The following is a 17,505-nucleotide window of genomic DNA, read 5'->3' on the forward strand; positions in this document are numbered from 1 at the left end:
TCAAATGTAATGCAACAAGCATGCAAAATGCCATGTAACCTAAACCTGCAAACATGCAATGTAACTCAAGCATGTACACATGATACAATGCAACAAGTATGCAACAACATGCAAGAGATAGACAAGCATGCAACAACATGCAAACTTAGCAAGCATGCAACAACATGCAATGTGATAAGCATGCAACAACATGCAAAAATGGACTTAAACTAAAATGGGTAGACCTCAATCATGCCCAAACCAATGGCCAAAATGATGAAACAATGGCATGAAATGCACATACAAACATGCACACACTTTGGTTCGCAAACAAGGTATGAAGACAACTACTCTCAAGCATGAGCAATGAATGAAAAGCATAGATGTATGAAAATACTATAGGCCCTGAAATCATGCATGGAATGGTGTCAAACCACTCACATAACACAAGGACAGCATGCAAGAAAGCTCAAAGTTTGAAACTAACAAAGGGACTTAAACCATGGCCATGGAAGGCAAGCCCCAAAAGGCCAAGGGAAACGAAAATAGTCCCAAGGCAGGTCAATACAAGACTAAAAGCATGCTCGAACCTAGCCAACACAAGCTAGAACACAAGGCCAAAAGCATGAAGCATACAAGGCTAACAAGGGGTGTTACACTACACCTATTAAAACCAAACATGGCATGACTTAACCAATAAAAATTAGAGTTATGGCATGTCAAAATAAGCCCAAACACCCACTGAGACGGCATCCTAAAGACCTAAGCATAGAGGCAAGCACAATGGTCCATTCTTAAGGCATAAAACTCCAACTCTTTAAAGCATTGAAAGAATGAAAAAGGCAAGTGTATGACCATGAAACATGCACTGAAATATCATTTCAAATTATGCCAAATCATGAGAAAAGTCTAAGCAATGCATGCTAGTGGACTTGAACACTCAAAGCAAACAAGCTAGATTGAACCATGGCTATACAAAACAATGCATGCATGACCAAGACAACACAAATCAGAGCTCAAGCATGGTAAAACATGAGGGAAAGCTTCTTTGAGTTGAGTCAAAACATGCAAGAATGATGGTCCAAACACATGATGCATGTTAAGGCAATAGAGAGGATTGCAAGACAAGTGCATGGTGCATGCAAGAGGCTATTAAACCAACCTTAGACAGAGGTATAACATGGAAAAATAACACCAAATACTTGCTGAAATAGGGCCAAAACATGCTACTATTGTGAGCCATTTATACTAGCATACAAAACACAAGGAGAAAGGGGTGTCCCTCTCCTATTTAGAACTCGAAAACCACCTTTCCACGACTAAAAATCCTTTGGATTTCAGTGGTAGAAAGGTCATGCAAAGGCTAGAACAAGAGCCAAAAGGGATGGCTCAAAACAAGGTCAAACAAGGCCTAAGAGGGGGTAGACTACCCCCAACACAAAAGTGACCTTAAACAAACATCACAAGCATGAAGAATCAGAACTTTTTGTAGTTTAGAGTTAGGCTTAAAACAATATGCAAGTAGGTCTAAAAGCTTAAGCCAAAATAGGGGATTAAAAGCTAGAATCTCACACTTGAAGAACACCTTGAAGAACACAACTCCAGCACTCTTTTCTAACCAAAACTAGTCCAAGAACACTAAAACCAACTCCTCAGTACCTCAGCAACAAAAGCATGGTGTTCTAGTAGATGTTTGTGTGCAATAGTGTAAAGAATTTACACTTTTTGGGCACAAACAAGAGCAAATAGAGAGAGAGAGAGAGAGGTAAAATATATAAAGAGAGAGAGATATAGAACTTGTATCTCAGATTTTCAGAACCTCTGGAAAGGGAGAGGGGCCTCCCTTCTTATAGAAAATCAATTCTCAAGCTTGTTAAACAAGCTTGAGTCTTGATGCAATCCCTCCATACACGTGTATGGAGGATGAGAATTGTGCTCACCAGCTGTCACAACTGGCAGAAAAATATTTGCAAAAGCAGGTGGAAAGGTCTCGGCCAGACAATATGGCTGATTGACCAAAAAGAGTGCCGATCGACCAAAAAGAGTGCCGATCGGCCAACACTTATGGCCGATGGCAAGAAGACAAGGCCAATGGCACCATGCCTTGGCCGATGGGTTGTAAGGATGACCAACAAGCCACCTCCTTCCCTCAGAAGCAAAACCACAAGTCCTTAGTCCACAACTAAGCACACAACAAACAAGTTGAGAGATCCTAAGACAAGGCACGTAGTCGAGACTTCCGGGAACTCAAAATGAACATGAGCATGGATGATCATCGAGCGTTCAAACGATGACGTCCAAGTCTTAAGGACGGTCAAAAATGGGGTGTCTACACTCGGTACTTTCCAGTTTCCCTGCATTTATCACATTCTTGCTAATATATCGAAACTAAACATTTCACTACACTGATTCACTGCATGTACAGATCACATCTGACACATCACATTCACATACTATATCTGCATGCACTCACTCTATGCACCATACTTGCATCTGATATACATAACCTGGCTGATGTATTCAAACTGGCTTTTCAGGTCACACCTCTACAGCCCAGGCCACCTGGGTCTTCTCAAGTAACAGGGAGAGAGATTCTCGAATAACAGGGAGAGAGATCCCGACACGCGGCCAAGAGAGACGTCGAGCACTTGCCAGATGTGATGACGAGTCTAGTGAGGAGGAGAAGCCAACAAATCCTCAATCTGACACATTCGCGGGCAGAGGTGGTGACATCGGTTCAGGTTCTGAGGGCAGAGATGACGCCGAGGAGGATTCCGATGATGGCAGCTCTGGCTCAGACGGGGGTACCGACGGCGGTGGTGTAGAGGCTGCTCAGCTGAAGTGGGTGAAGAGGGCCTCTCGACCTTGAGTCAGATAGCACCGACTCAGACACCTTGCCTTTTGCTTTATTTCTCTTTTTTCTTGTAGTTATAGCACATTGTATAGCCTTAGGCAATTTTATTTTCTTTAAAACTTTGTACTTTGTAAAGAGAAACCAAGATGGAATGAAAACAACTTTTTGTTCAAAAAGTGTTGCATCTGTATTCTAAGCATCGCATCGCATCATTTTGCACAAAAACGAGATTGTTGGAAGTTTGAACACTCATGTATTGCCAAGTCAGGTAGTGAACCAACGTAACAAACTAAACAAAACAACTTAAAGAACAATTTGATAAATGAATTATAACAACTTGATAAGCAAAGAGCAACAACTCGATAAACAAATCGCAATAACTCGATTGTTAGGTTTTTATTCTTCGCAATCCCGTTTGACAAAACTCCTTTCAATTGTACTTATTTTCGCACTTTTTATTTTAGTGAGGCTATGAGTTTTTAGGTGCGAATCCAACCCGAATTGTGCCTTGCAGAAAAGTTTGTGATGTTAATGCTTTCAAGATTGCCACTTTGCTGATTATAACGGGGATCGAGCTGCTTGGTCAGCTCACGGGGTCCAGGGGGCAGCGCCCCTTGGCGGGGTCGAGGGGCAGCTCCCTCGAAGCAAAATGCAAAATTGCATTCAAAGTTGCATGTCCGCCCTTGCTCGCTCGAGCAAAGGCTGCGTCTGGCAAAAAACCTGAGAAGGATGAATGTACGCTCGAGCAAAGGTTGTGTGGCTCGAGCGAAGCCATTTATGGAAAACACGCATTTTTGGTTCCTCGCTCGAGCGAGAGAGTCTTCGCTCGAGCGAGCTTCGTAGTCCCAGATTTCTATAAGTACATATTTCTGTCAGATTTTAGGATTACTACTCCAGATCTTCTTTTTGGATATTAAGACTTATATCTGGGGATATTTTGCTAGTTTTCTTTGATGTTTAATTGGGTATTCATCTCATGGGTTAAGAAGAATACATCAAAGGTTTGTTTGTTCATTCTATACAAAAGAGAGAGTTGTTCTTCGGTGGATTCTGAAGAATTTGAGCCTGAAACTTTGGTGGATTCTGGAGTGGCTCATCGTCAAGACAATTCCGAGGTGAAGACGGGGTTGGAAGAGACACATAGGGGTTGGTTCAATTTGGGCGTGGATTCGCTACGTAATTGAGAGTATACCTGTGTAATTCCTTTATGTCTTTTTAGTGGATTGTTTTGTGACTTTTGCCCGTGGTTTTTTATCACAATTGGAGGTGTCCAATTGTGGCTTTTCCACGTAAAATCATTGTGTCATTTTGTCTTGATTGTTTGATTGGGATTATTGTTTACTGCTTAAAATTGGTACATAATCACAAATCAACATCTAGGGGATTTCTAGATTTTTCAATTGGTATCAGAGCAGGTCGCTCTTTTGTTTTTTTAAACTTTTGAGCGAGATCTTATTTGATTTGTGATAATGGATTCAATACATGAGGGAAATTCTATGGTTTGACCACCCCTACTTGACAGATCCAATTATTCTTTTTGAAAAGCTTGGATGAGATCGTTTTTGAAATCTATTGATAAAAAAGTTTGGCAATCTGTCATGTATGGGTGGACCAAACCAACGATTACTGTTGATGGAGTAACTTTTCCCAAGCCAATTGATAAGTGGGACACAATTGATTACCAAAATAGTAGCTGGAATAGTAAAGCTATCAATTCTCTCTTTTGCACTGTCATACCTGAAGAGTTTAGTCGTATTTGCAATTGTGAAGTCGCAAAGGAGGCTTGGGATATCTTACAAACTATTCATGAGGGTACTCCTTCTGTTAAATGCTCAAAACTTCAAAAGCTCACGTCTAGTTTCGAAAACCTTTCAATGAAAGATAGTGAGACCTTTGATGAATTTTATGCGAAGTTGAGTGACATTGTAAATTTCAGCTTCAATTTAGGTGAAAAAAATACCGGAATCCAAGATTGTAGGAAAAATTTTGAGGTCCTTGCCCAATCGATTCCAACCAAAAGTTACGGCTATTGAGGAGGCTCAAGATATTGATAACCTCAAGCTAGATCATTTGGTTGGAAATCTCCAAACTTAAGAGGCACATAGGAATTTCAAAAACAAACAAAAAGATACTATTGCTTATAGTAGTGCTCATAGAGTTGGAGAGGATTCTGATGAGTATTGTGAGATAGATTCCAAGATTACGGATGCTTGTATAAAACAATTTTAAAAACTCTTTTTGAAAAAGAATCCTAAACTTTTGGAATCTACTCATACTCATAAATCTAAAGGCCAAGATAAACTCAAAATTAATCCTATAGCCAAGAAGGAGAAAGGAAAGATACAAGGGAACTCTGAAAGAGTCCAATGCTATGAATGCCAAGGATTTGGCCACTTTGCTTCAGAATGCCCCACTCGTTTGAGGAAGAAGAAAGCCCTCGCTATCACTTGGGATGATGAATCAGAATCTGATGAAGATGAAAGTGACAATGAAGATCAAGGCGAAGAGGGACATAAACAATTCCTTGCTTTCATGGCGGCTTCCGAAACTGAAGGACGAACAGAATATCCGAAAAGGTCGGTTGAGAATGCCACTAATGATGAATCCTAGGAGAGTGATGATGAAGAACTTGAGCAAGCTTATGAAAAGTTATATAAGGAGTCTCTTAACTTATCCAAATTGAATGACAAACTCACAACGAAACTCAAAGCATGTGAAAGTGAGAATGTCAAACTTAAGGAGGAGATTTCCGAGACTAGGATTGGTGCCATCAAGATAGCTAATGATCGACAAGCTCTTTGTGCAAAACTCTTGACATGTGAGACAGAGAGGAATGAGCTACAGCAAATCTATGTCGTGTATGAAGAAAAGATTGAATCTCTCGTGATATCTCAAGTTGCTTTGGAAGAACTAATGATCAAGAAAGAGGAAGAACTCAAGGTTTCTATGGCTACCATTGGTCTTTGGAATAAAGGATAAAATACTTTAGACAATATCATTGGGTCTCAACAAATTTGTTCTGACAAGAGTGGCATTGGCTTTGGTGGTAAGAAAGAGCAAAAACAGAATGCTTCCACATCTCATGATACAAGAACTCAAGGGCAGGGGGAGCACAAGATTCAACAAGAGAAAAGACTTCTAAATCTTCCTAGAGTTGGTAAGGCCAAAGAAAAGAAGGTACACCCTGTACACCCTATTTTTATTTGTCATCATTGTGGTAAGTACGGTCATATTCGCCCTTATTGTTTTGAGTTGCATGGGAGAGTGTCTTATAGAGATGGAAGAAATTCCAATATCTCGTGGGTAGGAGACACTTCATTGGTAGTAATGTGGTTAAAGGTCATATTAGACCTCGTTATTTTGATCAGCTTGAGACCAAACATGGAGCGAGTTTGTATTTGCCAAGACCTAGAAATAGGAAGTTGGAAACCAAGTCAAGACGGGTTCCCATTGAAAGAAAAGGGAACCACAACGTCAAGACACCACCCAAGAACCGCAATGCTCACAACTTTGTTTATACTAAAGCAGTTTGGGTGAGAAAACTTGATTTGTGTTAATTTGTTTATTTGTTTTAGTTTTTGGGTTTCTGTGTGTTTTTTTTTAATGAGAAAAAAAAATGTGTGCTTGTTCGTTTTCTGACATGTTTTGTTTAAAAAAAAATGTGTGCATGTTCGTTTTTTTGTCTTGCTTTGGTTAAGAAAAAAAAATCCAAAAAGATTTTCTTAGTATAGTTTTGCAAGCTTGAAATTTTTGAGTGGTCCTTGGTGCATATTGGAATTGATAAGAATATCCATTACATGTTAATATGTATGTGCTTTCTGTGGTCATTACTCATTTTGGAGAGTGTGTTTTTTGATTAGTATGTCTCATTATGTACACACTCTTGGATTAGCAAATATCGGAGTCTTCCGCCTTAGTGATTATTTTTTTTTTATGGACTTCTAGCATTGTGTCTTTTGCTTTTCTAAAGGAATTGACCTATACTAGCATATCATGGGTGATGTTGAGTCTCTTAAACCACCTTCCATCTTTTTGCATCTCCACGGCTTTCCCCTCTATTCTTTGTAGTCCAGCCATGAGGAAAAGGCTACCTCAGAGTCACCAACTAGGCCATCTTTATTATATCCATGCTTCTCTGGTTCGACTTCCATACTCTTAAGCGTGTCAGCCACCAATGAGTGTGTAAAAGAATAAGAAAAAGAAAAGGAAAAAGGAAAAAAAAAAATGTGCAAAAGAAAGAAAAGAAAAAAGATGTGAAAAAAAAAAGGAAAAAATAAATGATTCATTGATTGAGGGGGAGCCTCCGCTTTTACTCACCAAATACCCCTTGATTCCTAGTGGTTTGACTTTCCTTTGTTGTGCTTAGATTCTCTTGCCGGAGGTCCAGCTATCAAATCACTACTAGGATTTGAATCTTGTGTTTGTCAAACTCCAAAAGTCACACACACACTTTTATCATGGGATCTATGCTTTTTACATAATGCATCACTTTCTTTCATGAGGAATCTTCTATAGACTGTGCACATTGTGTTTTCAAGTAATTGTGCTTTTTGGACAAATCTTGTATGTTCTAAGGTACAAATATGAGATTTCTTGCTTGCTCCACCATGTTATTTTTGTCGTTTTCTTCTTGTTCATTGTTTTCTGTATAATGTTTGTGGTTGCTTTGAGTGAAAGGGGGAGTTTGGTTAATCGTTATCATATCATTGCTTATGTGTTTTATGCTTTTACTTTAGCTGTTTGAGCTTCCTTTGTCAATTCATGACAAAAAAGGGGAGAAATGTTGTCAGGTGCATGTGTCTTAGTTTTCTTGTTTTCATGCTACATGTTCTTAATATCTCCAAGTTGCATCTATTCATGCTTTCCATCTCATGCTTCAAGATAATCTAGTCATATGTTTATTGCTTTTTCATATACTCTTGTGGCACTAATAGTTGTTTTGGAGATTGTGGCACTAATCGTTGTTTTGCAGCTCATGACCTTGAGAAAGAAGTTTGCGTTTGTCGGCTGTAATGGGTTAGAGTGATTAGGATTTTATTTGTTAGGTGTGTTTTGTCATGGCATTGCCAAAGGGGGAGATTGTTAGGTTTTTATTCTTAACAATCCCGTTTGACAAAACTCCTTTCAGTTGTACTTATTTTCACACTTTTTATTTCAGTGAGGCTATGAGTTTTTAGATGCGAGTCCAACCCGAATTGTGCCTTGCAGAGAAGTTTGTGATGTTAATGCTTTCAAGATTGCCACTTCGCTGATTATGACGGCGATCAAGCTGCCCAGTCAGCTTACAAGGGTCCAGGCGGCAGCGTCCCTTAGCGGGTCCAGGGCAACGCCCAGGCGAGGTCAAAGGGCAGCTCCCCCGAAGCAAAATGCAAAATTGCATTCAAAGTTGCATGTCCGCCATTGCTCGCTCGAGCGAAGGAGTTCTCACTCGAACGAAGGCTGCGTCTGGCAAAAACCTGAGAAGGATGAATGTACGCTCGAGCAAAGGTTATGTGGCTCGAACGATGCCACTTATGGAAAACATGCGTTTTTAGTTCCTTCCTCGAGCGAGAGAGTCTTCGCTCGAGCGAGCTTCGCAGTCCCAGATTTCTATAAGTACGTGTTTCTGTCAAATTTTAGGATTACTACTCCAGATCTTCTTTTTGGATATTAAGACTTATATCTGGGGATATTTTACTAGTTTTCTTTGATGTTTAATTGGGTATTCAACTCATGGGTTAAGAAGAATACATCAAAGGTTCGTTTGTTCATTCTATACAAAAGATAGAGTTGTTCTTCGGTGGATTCTGAAGAATTTGAGCCTGAAACTTTGGTGGATTCTGGTGTGGCTCATCGTCAAGACAATTCCGAGGTGAAGACAGGGTTAAAAGAGACACATAGGGGTTGGTTCAATTTGGGCATGGATTCGCTAGGTAATTGAGAGTATACCTGTGTAATTCCTTTATGTCTTTTTAGTGGATTGTTTTGTGGCTTTTGCCTATGGTTTTTTTATCACAATTGGAGGTGTCCAATTGTGCTTTTTCCACGTAAAATCGTTGTGTCGTTTTGTCTTGATTGTTTAATTGGGATTGTTGTTTACTGCTTAAAATTGGTACATAATCACAAATCAACATCTAGGGGATTTCTAGATTTTTCAATTAATCAAACAGCAATAACTTGATAATCAAAGAGCAACAACTCGATAAGCAAATGCATATTGGACAAACAAAACAACGGGACGCATCCGAAACAGAAATAAACTCAGACCTTCAGCATTCTCAGTACATAGAAAGGCTAGGGACTCTCTGCTGGAGACAAGAAGTAGCTGTAGACCACTTTTTGCTCACTGCCGACCACCAAAATAGACTATCGACCACTTTTGTGGTCTGTAGACCAGAAAAAGTGGTCGGTCGACCAAGAAAAGTGGTCCGTCGACCAGTGATGCAGGGGGTCTCCAGATTCTTGCCACTTGTCCTCTAAACAGTGCCTTATCCTCTATAAAGGTTCCAGCTTCGTTGTTCCCTCATTCTAACTCAGTTTTTGCACCAAATGGAAGCATTTCTTGTCCAAATTCTCACAAATTGGATTGCTAACTTGGATGGCTTGGAAAAGTTGAATTTCCGCGGCCTCGGAATAAACGCACTATTCACGTTGAGCCGCACTCCGCTGCATTTTCTGTTCCTCCATGCCGCAACGAGGTGTTGGCATCTGGTAACTTATGTTTTTAGCTTTGGCGGACAAGAGAAGTGCCCCACTTTCGAAGACTTCCAAGCTTTGATGGAGTCCGAGCGCGAGGAAGAGATCTTGCCCTAACTCCGTTTTGGTCACATCCAAGCCTTAGGACGGATGTGCGGGCTCACTTTGTATGACGCTCAGTCTTTGATTCGCAACGGAGAACTGGACATTCCGAGCCTGATTCGTCGGTTTTCTGATGCCGTGACCACGGCGATCATCACTGGCAGGGTTTTCGATGACATGCACTTTGCTTGTGCATGTTGTCTCATTTCTTGCTTGCCCCAGGCTCCGGAGGGTGTAGCATTTGTTTGATTGAGGTTGCCCAAGGCTTAAAAAAGGGCAAGAGCTGCATTGCCATGACACTAGCTGAGACATGGATGGGTTTGGATGCTTTCCTTCGCCAAGAGACGACTAGATTCGCGGGGAGTCCACTACTGCTACAGGTAATGTTTCCCACCCCATCTCACATATGTATTCCTCACATCACTCGGCCCTCAGGCTCAGTTTTTTTCTCAAAACCCTTTGCTCACTTTTCTCTCCACGCACACCTCTCTATTCTTTAATCTCTCATTTTTCATCCCTCGCTAGATATGGTTGATGGATAAGTTGAGAGTGGTGGACTCATGCCCAGCATATTCAACTTGAGGCTATTTCTTCCGGCGACGCCTAGTCGATGCCCCTGATGAGGGATGGTGGTGCGAATGGATATGCAGTCTGTCCGCTGTCAACATTGCGTGGCGTTGCCCCTGGCTCAATCTGCCGACAATGAGTTACAGCATGTCTCGTCAGTCGGGCATTCAGTTGATTCGCCTGACACACTGTGTCTTTTACTTCCCGTTCCGATTCTGGCGCCAATTTTGCCATGATCAGACCTACCCAGAAGAAGGGATAGAGTACCCTGCCGCATTTTCAGTCTGAGGCACACAACTAGCTCGGTATACCACAGCATGGAGGATGAGAGAGCTTCTGGCCCTCGTTCCCACTTTCAGTTGCACCCTCTCTGATGAGTGCATAACTTGGCTCAATGAAGAGGCGCAGGTTGGGCCTACGTTGGCATCAAAAGCTTCCACAAGCTCTGGGAGGGGACACAAGAACACATGACTATGCCCCGAGTTTATTTGCTTTAATCAGTACTTTCAAGTTTTCTTATGAACGTAATAAAAAGAAACTTCAATTTGTATTCAAGAGAAGGAGAACTCTGTACTGAAATCAATGTAATTGAAGGTTGTGGGTACTGAAAATTTTCCGTTTGGTCCAAAAAAGGTCTAAGTCGTAAAAAGATTAATTTGAGCAAAATCAACTTTTATTAAAACTTTTCAAAACCATTTTCGATATGGATCACAACTGGACACGCCCGAGATCTATCACTGAGATGTACAACCCCAGATCCAGCAACTAGAAAGTTGTCCCTAGTCTAAATAGCACTGCACTGGAGATCACAATCGAGCTCTTGAATGCAGAATAGACAAAGATGACCAACAGGATCACATGGATAAAGTTGATTTGGAAGTGTTTATGGCTGGACTTCGGAATGAAGTTGCCTACGTATCCCGAAGATGGGAATCAAGCCTTATGTAGTCCGGTTCAAGTTCATTCGTGTATTAACACTCTCCTTTTGCGCTCTAACTTTTGCCAAGGCCACCCTTTTTGGGTTTTCGACCTTGCGAACTTAGTTTTTATTATTTCAAATTTTTCACACTCTAACTTTTGCCTAGGTCACCCCTTTGGGTTTTCGACCTAGCGAGCCACTCAGGGATAGTATTTCTTCAACTTGTCCATGCTAATCGGCTGGGAGAACTCTAGGCCATCTAGGTCCATCAGAACGACAGCTCCACCCGACCAGATTGACTTGATGATGTAGGGACCAGTCCAATTAGGTCTGAACTTGCCCCTTGGGTAGTGAATGGGAGCTTGGTTGTCTTTGAGCACTAGATCTCCTTCTTTCAAATTCCTGGACTTAACCTTCTTATTGAAAGCCCTGGCAATTCTTTGTTGATAACCCTGGACGTGATACAGTGCTTTCAGCCTTCTTTCATCAAAGAGCATGAGTTCTTCGAACCTGCTTTGCTGCCAATCTGCCTTAGCTATCTGACACTTAGCCAATACTCGTAATGACGAAACCTCAACTTCGATAGGCAGAATAGCCTACATCCCATAAACCAAGGAATACGGAGTTGCCCCAGCAGAAGTTTGAATTGAAGTCCGGTATCCCCAAAGAGCAAATGGCAGCTTATCTGGCCAGTCCCTGTAGGTTTCCCCCATCTTCTGCAGAATGTGCTTGATGTTCTTGTTGGCGGCCTCAACTGCTTCATTGGTTTGCGGCCATATGTAGATGACTTATGAATAGCCACATTGTATTTCTCCAATAAGTCGATCACTTCCTTTTTGAAGTGGGAACCATTATCCGAAATAATCTCATTCGGGACCCCGTAGCGACAGATGATGTCGTTCCTGATGAACTTAGCGACATGTGATGCTTTCAACACCACGTAAGATTGGGCCTCAACCCACTTTGTGAAGTAGTCTATCGTTGCCAGAATGTACTCATGCCCATTGGACCCCTTCGGAGTGACAGCCCTAATCAAATCAATCCCCCAGACTAAAAATGGGCATGATGAAGTCATGTTGGATAGCTTCGATGGTGGAAAGTTGATGCGGTTTGCATGGATCTGACATTTGTGGCATCGCCGAACAAAGCCAATACAATCTTCCTCTATGGTTGACTAGTAATAACCCTGCCTAAGAATCTTTCGGGCTAGCATCACCCTGCTCATGTGCGCTCCACACTCTTCTCCATGGATGGCCTCCATCAGGCGCTTGGATTCTACAGCGTCAACACACAACTTATGCATCCTGAGATAACCCCGCTTGTACAGTTTACCCCTGTAGACGATGAACTGAGCTGCCATTCTTCGAATTGCCCTCTTGTCTTTGGCATTTGCCCCTGGTAGATAAGCTTCTTTTTCCAAAAAGTTCCAAATGTCGTAATACCGGGGATTCTCATCTTGTACCTCATCTATGGCAGCAATTAGCTCGTAGGCCAGCACGAATTTCTGTTCAATGATGATCGGACGCATCCGGACTCCAAAATGGATGTCTATCATAGAAGATAGAGTTACTAATAAATCAGCGAACCTATTGTTCTCTCTTAACAGATGAGCGAAGTTCAATTTTTCAAGTTGAGGAATCAGAACGTCCAAGGTCTGGTGGTAGATTCTCATCTTTTCTTCTTTAACTTTCCAATCTCCTTTAGCTTGAGATACAACAAGGTTCGAGTCCCCGATGACATCCAACCATTTTGCCCCTAGTTCTAGGGCGGATTCTAATCCAGCAATACATGCCTCATATTCTGCCTCATTGTTCGACACTTTGAACCGGAGTTTGAATGCTAGAGGTATGAGGGAATTGTCAGGTGCTATCAGCAACACCCCTATGCCATACCCGTATTGGTTTGACGCTCCGTCAAAGTACATCGTCCAAGTCTCTTCTTCGACATGCAGAATGGCCTCGTCTGGGAACAGATATTCAACTACTTCATCTCCCTCCACTGGGTGATCAGCTAGGAACTCTGCTACCGCTCTCCTTTTTACTAACTTGCACGTCATGTACTTCAAATCGAATTTGAAAAGCAAAAGCAACCAACCGGCTAGCTTATCCGTAAGTGCTGGTTTCTCGAAGAGATATTTCATGGGATCTAATCTCGAAACCAGTATTATAGAGTTAGCTAACAAGTAGTGCCTCAGCTTCTTGGTAGCCCATACCAAGGCCAGACAAGCCTTCTCCAGCGGAGTGTAGTGGGTCTCATAATCCAGCATTTTCTTGCTCAAGTAGTAGATAGCCTTCTCCACTTTGTCCTCAAACTCCTGTGCAAGCATGCAGCCCATTGTCATTTCGATCACTGATAGGTACAGAATCAACGGTTTCCCCGTCTCAAGCGGTCACAACACAGGTGGGTTCTGTAAATATTGCTTGATCTGCTCAAAAGCAACTTGACATCGGTTATCCCATTGGAACTTCTTTCCTTTCTTCAGGAGACCAAATAGTGGTTCACAAGTCAAGGTTAATTTTGCAATAAACTGTCTTATGAATTATACTTTACCCAGAAAGCCTCGCACCTCCTTTTCAGTCCTTGGTGGTGGCATTTCTAAGATGGCATTGATTTTGGAAGGATCGACTTTGACGCCCCTTTGTGTGATCAAGAACCCTAGCATTTTTCCTGCTGTAACACCAAATGTACATTTCTGAGGATTCAACTGCAACCGATACTCTCTGATCTGTTGGAAAATTTTTTACAAGGCGGTGTAGTAGCCCTCTCTTTCTTTGGACTTGACAATCATGTTGTCTACGTACACCTCAACCTCTTTATGGATCATATCGTGCAAAATCGTGGTCGCAACCTATTGATACGTAGCACCAACGTTCTTCAGCCCAAACGGCATCACCCTATAACAATAGGTTCCCCACGGGGTGGTGAAAGTAGTCTTCTCCCTATCTTCGGGTGCCATCAAAATCTAATTGTAGCTTGAAAACCCATCCATGAACGAAAGCAGCGCATGCCCAGCAGTGAAGTCCACTAATTCGTCGATATGCGGCAGAGGAAAGTCGTCCTTCGGACTGGCTTTGTTCAAATCCCTGAAGTCCACACATACTCGAATTCTGCCGCCCCTCTTCGGCATCGGAACTATATTGGCCAACCAAGTAGGGTATTCAGATACCAACAAGAACCCTGTGTCAATCTGCTTGGTGACCTCTTCTTTGATCTTCAGAGCCCAATCCAAGCGGATCCTTCGAAGCTTCTGCTTAACAGGTCAGGCCTCTAGGTCAAGAGGGATCTGGTCCTGTACAATCTCAGGATCAATTCCAGGCATGTCTTCTAAGACCATGCGAAAACATCTTTGAAATCTTTTAATAAAGCGACTAAGTGCTCGCGCTCCTCCGAAGACAACGTGGACCCGATCTGGACCAGCCGCGGGTCCTTCTCAGTACCAATGTTAATTGCAGTGATTTCATCAACCAAAGATTTTGCTAACCTCTCCTGCTCTTGATCAAGTAAATATTTCAAAACCGGAGGAATTTCTTCCTCGTCGTTATCATCAAAATTTTGAAAGTCTTGATTAATGCAATAAACTAAAGGCACAGAAAAGTACTCGGAAGCCACAGTCGTACTATTCTCATTAATAACATCCAGTCCGCCTGATTCTTCGGTTATAACAGACTCAAAGGAAAACGAAAAAGATGACCTGGACAAGACTGTGGCATACGGGTTATCACCCCCAGGAATACCGGACTCAGACTCAGACTCAGAAGAGCTGCAATCTAATTCCGACTCCATAGACTAAGTGTAATCAGATTCCGGCTCACTACCTGACCCACAACTGCTCGATAAAAAGCCCTCCTCGTATTGCCAGACGAGGGAGGGTGCGATGGATGCGTCCAAAATGCTAGAAGATAGGCCCACAGCCACTTCATCCCCGATCATGGAAACTGAGAAGTTATCCCCCAAGCACTCTGGTACGATATGAGGATCTGAGGATCTGAGAGGAGACAAGCCAGTGCTACCCCCATTCCCAATTCTGTACCTTCGGACTCATCCTTGCACTACTCAGCCTCAGCTGGTGGGTATGTCTGCTCTTCGGCAACTTCATCCCCGAACAACTGAAGATCAAAAAAGATTTCGAAGCTAGGCAAACGCCGCTTCTCTCCATTCAACCATGGCCCTGGAAAGCCGCAAAACGGGAAGTCTTCCCTCTCCCGGACAAAGTGTCTGTTCAGGGTCCCCTGGATAGGTCGGTGCACCAACTCAAAATGCTTCCCGGCTTGCTTTGCCTTGGCTCTTCCAGCCATCTCTCTTCCTTTCCTAGCCCAATCCTCTTTGGTAGGCAGATAACCTAGGCTAAAGGTATATAGATTGTGCGGCACCTCGGCCGATACTGCGACGCCCTTCCCACCACTTCACCCTAATCCCATCACGGGCATGTGTTGAACCTTGTTCATAAGGTAGACAGACTGTGCACTGACATATAGTCCTTCATTAACAGCTAGTATATTTTGTACAACCCAGGCCTCAACTAGGGTGAATCTTGACAAAAATACATCTTCCGCGCCATGCTCAATCTCCAGAACGGGTGTAGAAACCTCTGGCGGTGGATGTATCGAAGAATTCCCAAAAACGATTGCCACCCCCTTCCCGTGGGGGTACTTCAGCATCTGGTGCAAGGTGGAAGAGACGGCTTTCACTTGGTGTGGCCACGGCCGTCCGAGGAGTAGGTTGAAGGTGGCCGGAACGTCCAAGACATGAAATTCAATATCCTACTGCCCCGGGCCGACCTGAGTCTTAATCTGTACAGCCCCCATCACCTCTCGGCTGGTATTATCATAAGCCCGTATCACCTGGGCTGTAGGCACGAAATCTGCGGGCTTCAACCTGATAGCATATGCCGTCCTTGACGGACATACATTGATTGCGGACCCCGTATCGACCAGAACCACCGGTATCCATTTCTCTCTACCCACAGAGATATAGAGTGGTTTGTTATGATCGGAGCCCTCAGGCGGCAGCTCTTTATCGGTGAAGGTCAAGGTCGGTGAAGCTCCGTCCCGAAACACCAATCCCACTAACTGCACAGGAGTCGTATTGATTAAAAGCTTGGCCCTATCCATGGCTGTAAGGACGGCCTGTCTGTGAACCCTCGAGGCCATTAGCAGTCCCCAGATGTAAATTTTTGATTGAATCTTCTTAAGCTACTTCAATATAGCCTCCTCCTTCAGCAGTTTTTCTTTCTGCCTCTCCGTTTCCTTATCTTTTTCGAACGCCTCTGGCTAGTCCAAGTGTGGGGGCTTGAAATACCACCCACTTCTAGTCATATGGTCAACCTCCTCAACATACCAGGTGTCATCTGGTTAGGTCTGTCCCCAGTCTTCATCAGTGTGGGCCAGACGCAAGTCATCGTCTTCCCACCATATACCATCGGCAACCGACAGAAAGCTGTCTGGTTCCGTTATGACAGTTTTGGTGCTCACAGCACATTCCGCACCCTTAGGTGCCTTGGCTTTTCTAGCCATATCAAGATTCTCGATGTTTTCCTGCTCAAATCTCTTCAATGCAGCCTCTTGTTCGGCGTCTGCTGTACATAAACTGCCCGATTCCAAAGCATAATTCTTCGCACCGGTGCTCTCCGGTGATGCTAGCTGATTCTCGGCCATTCCGGCCACTGTTGATGTCCCCATTTCTGACGGCCCCTGTTCTGGCTGAGGTTCCTCAACAACATCTGGCTGGTCACTGAGCCACCCCGTATTTTTTGTCGATCCATCTAGGTCAAACCAGTTGATGCTCGCATCTCCCGGGTCCTGTTCATCAAAGAATTGAAGGTTGCTGATACCCTCCTCCAGCTCTGCTAGGTCATCTAACCCCTGACTAGGCCCATCATCCCGAACCACACTGATCTCTACCCCAACTGGCAATTCTACCCTCGGCTTGACCTGATCTGACGATACGATATAACCACTTGGGTTGTATGCTTCCTTGGTAAAACTCCCAGATACCTCAAGCTCTGAATCAACATTTCCATTTGCCTCCAAAGTCATCCCAGTTCTATCTCCGATAGTCACCACCACCGGTTCAGGTTGGGTTTGGGAGGCGCTCAACATGCACAAGTCCATGCTGTCCGGGATGAACACCTCAGGCTTGGGTAGGTGGGAGGGTGTGATATATATGCTAGGGTCATATGGCACAACCCCAGTTTGGATCAAATTGATGTATTTGGGTGGTGGAGCTTGGTTATGTGGTGGGAGTGGGTTGGTTGTGACATTTGGTTTTTCTGGAGGTGCAATCACCTTATTATCGATGAGAACCTGAATCTCATGACGAAGTCGGTAGCACTGGTCAGTGTCGTGACCATGCTATTGGTGAAAGGCACAGTATTTGGCTGGGTTATGGGAAGTAGGAAGTTTATTTGGTA

This window comes from Camellia sinensis, chromosome 14 (genome assembly GCF_055761805.1).
Source record: "Camellia sinensis isolate YWXY chromosome 14, ASM5576180v1, whole genome shotgun sequence".
Lineage (NCBI taxonomy): Eukaryota > Viridiplantae > Streptophyta > Magnoliopsida > Ericales > Theaceae > Camellia > Camellia sinensis.